Source organism: Triturus cristatus, chromosome 3_1, assembly GCF_964204655.1.
Source record: "Triturus cristatus chromosome 3_1, aTriCri1.1, whole genome shotgun sequence".
NCBI classification, from domain to species: domain Eukaryota; kingdom Metazoa; phylum Chordata; class Amphibia; order Caudata; family Salamandridae; genus Triturus; species Triturus cristatus.
The window spans coordinates 715705986-715709210 of NC_140583.1; the positions used below are offsets into that span (position 1 = coordinate 715705986).

Sequence of the window (3225 nt, forward strand, 5' to 3'; positions counted from 1 at the left end):
AATCAGAGTGAGACTTATGCCCACTCTCACTGGAGGGTGGCATAATAGCGGGTGTATTGGAATGTTTTGGAAAGACAGGGAGCACCAGGCTAAGTGCTATGATAGCTAACAAAAGCTTATAAACTCTAGAGACACAAAGATGAGTGAATACAGGTAATTTGAGAAAATATATATCTATGTTTTTATTAATATTCTTTTAGTTTTTTTTAATATAAAAAATATTTTGATTTTATATTTATAACAATTAATGTTCATACAGAATTAATTCTGCTACAGAAAACACATACACACAATAGTTATTTCCCATTCAAATTGGAACCATCTGTTGATGAAAATAACAATGTAACTTGAGGAAAATATGTCACAAATACTAAAAAGAAGATGCAGATGTGTCTATGATATTCTCAATTTCATAATCATGTACAATATCCTTATGGAGTGAAGCATGTGATCAAAACCATGTAGGACACTAATAATTTTCATAAATTGAAGGTTGAACATGTGATCAAACCCATATCAGAAGACACTAGACATATTCACGAAATATCGACGCGTTTCGGCACAGCCTTCTTCAGGATTTTCATATCAGTGGTTACTAAAAATGAAAAATATGAACATGATTGTGATCTAGAGTTTAAATGCTTTTTCCACAAATTCAAAAAATATATACAAGACCCAAACAAACAAAAAATAGTTTATATTTAAAAATAACATACACTGAAAAAGTCTGAGACTTAGGCTCTGTCATGAAAACCCAAGACTAGACATGTTGTTCTCAAATAGAAATCAACCAGATCAATTAATTTGTTTTAAAAAAAAAGAATTTTTGTTCCCTATTTATATTCTGAGTAAATGGCAAGCATGTGAAGAGCATGATACGACAAATACCTTTAGTGTTGTAGATGTCTATTCCAGTCTGCAAATAATTCCTTAGCCATAGATCAAGCAGTACTTAAATATCCTTAATAGGAGAAGAGAGATATGAAAATGTCACAATTTTGGCCAAATAACTATTTATGGTTAGGTAATATACTTATATATTGCGACGACTCTTACCATAACTATTTTGTTCTATCTAGTGGCTGCGTGATGGATCCATGTGATGTTTACTTTGAATTTTATTTGAAATCTCGATGGACATAAAATCCTGTGGATTTAATATATGTATAATTTATATCGTGATATCTAATCAATCCTATACATCCAATTTTTCAAATATCACTGTTTGTAAAATACAAACAAACTTGTAGAATATCGGGCAGGTAATAACCCTGAATGACTAACAACAGATGAGAAATCTAATTCTGGGTTCGCAGATGCGCAGTTAACTACAATTTTAAATAGTTTGTTAAGTCGACAGTTAGAGTTCATTTAGTTAGTGATGGGCGACTTGCCTAACATGCGTCCTACAGATCTCTGCGGCCTATATTTCTCAATACTTGTTTATAATGGATAGAATGATGGTTGTAAATCTAGTACAGTTCAAAGCGTCATGGCTACAATTGTACTAGTCAAATACTGTCAAAAGAATTACGTAGCTATGACAGAACTATTCCTTAGTGGAAAACATCAATGCATGATGACGAAAATGCCTATTCCTAAATCAAGGCAAAAGATGTAAAGGTGGCTGATTGTACATACCCGAAATGAGAATCGGAACCAGATACAACCTGAGATCTATGCTGAGATCGAGTGTACGCCCGCCATCATGTCCGATTTATGTTGTTTGACACGTACAACGTCTCCTAATACTGTGACATGAAATAAAAAACATGTACTAAGCCTAAAGTCTAAATATTGTCAAGAGAATTTACGTAGCTTGTCTAAAGCTACTCAGTTGTAACAGACATGACTACATGATAACCTAGATACTGACGATAACCGGTTGTACAAAGCCCAATAGAAGAGACCTTAAAGGGCCAAGAGGGGATGTCTATTCCTAAATCGCAATAAATAAGTATGTAAGTGACAAATAGTACATACCCAAAAAGATAATCGGTGTTAGATGCAGCCTTGAATCTATGCTATGATCGAGTGTGCGCCCACCATGATTTTCAGTTTATATTATCTGGCACGTACGGCATCTACTGATACTGTGACGTGAATAAAAAGCGCACACTAGCACTCAAGAGATTTGTTGAAAATGAGGCGGCCATCTTGGAGCATGGACTTATGCTTAGTTTTCTGCCAAGAATATATTGCACTGACAGCTAATAATGTAGATTAATTCACAACCCGGGAATAAAACAAAAAAGAAAAACTAAAATGAAAAGGAGAGAAAAGTTGAAAGTCTGATCAAGCAGCTGTGCGTTGAGAATGCGTTTACTAAAGTGAACAAACCCTAGTTGATGACGACACACAGTATCCATGACTTAATAGCGGGTGTACCCACCCCAAGGAAGCCACCCATTTGTCCCGACCTGTACCTACCTGAAACGCTCATGAATTTAGTATTTAGTGGAACCTTGCCTCCTCGATCAAGCAAGAAGGAGAAAGACTGAAGAGCTGTGCTGAAGGAAGAAGAGGTGGACACTAACTGACTTGGCCCGAGTCCTACCGACCTGTCCCGACCTCGACCTGCTCCAGATCCCGGCATGTCCTGCAGCCAGCAGCCCCCCAGACCCTGGAAGACCTGCATTGCCTTCCCTAAAAAGACTTTGTCTCCCGTGAGCACCTGACTTGCTCAAGAACCAAACTCTGCATCCGTCCGAATCTGCGAGTCTGCATCAAAGGCCCACGGCCCGAGTTCGAGTGGCCCAATACCCAGAGGAGGATTCTCCGGTGATCCTAACCTGGGATCTGATGATCTCTGACCTACCTCAGGCCTCCTTATGATGCCTGCAACCTCTATCTGGAGGGTCCCCCGACCGCAACAGGAGCTGGTAAGGAAAACCTGATGCCTAAAGACACCCCTGCACCCGAAGCACCACGGCCTTGGGTGGCCCAACCGACGATGTCCAGGCATCCCCCTGCATCCCAACTTACCTGTCCAACCGGTGGTTGCCTCCAGAAAGGTTTCATGCCTGAGCCTGCAGTGTTTGTTCTGACTGGAGCTCACCCATTGAAACGAACAGGGCATCAGACGTCGATCCAGCACTCTGCACCCGACTGCCCCTGTGCCGCTGTGGGTGCATCTTGTGTGCTATCTTCGATCCCCCTTTGCCCGGAGCTTAACCTAGGAGCTTTGCTCCCTCAACCTTGTGGCCTGCCTGAGAGCAGCCACCA

The 3225-nt window shown here is 40.1% G+C and overlaps 1 long non-coding RNA gene across 1 annotated transcript; it reads right to left on the minus strand.

Moving 5' to 3' along the window:
• Nucleotides 1-369: 369 nt before the first annotated feature.
• On the minus strand, nucleotides 370-2075 carry LOC146860838 (uncharacterized). Its single transcript, XR_014979214.1, has 5 exons — nucleotides 1984-2075; nucleotides 1642-1751; nucleotides 1057-1147; nucleotides 889-961; nucleotides 370-595 (listed from the first exon to the last, which is right to left on the minus strand). It is a non-coding gene; the product is annotated as an uncharacterized LOC146860838 (long non-coding RNA).
• Nucleotides 2076-3225: the final 1150 nt, after the last annotated feature.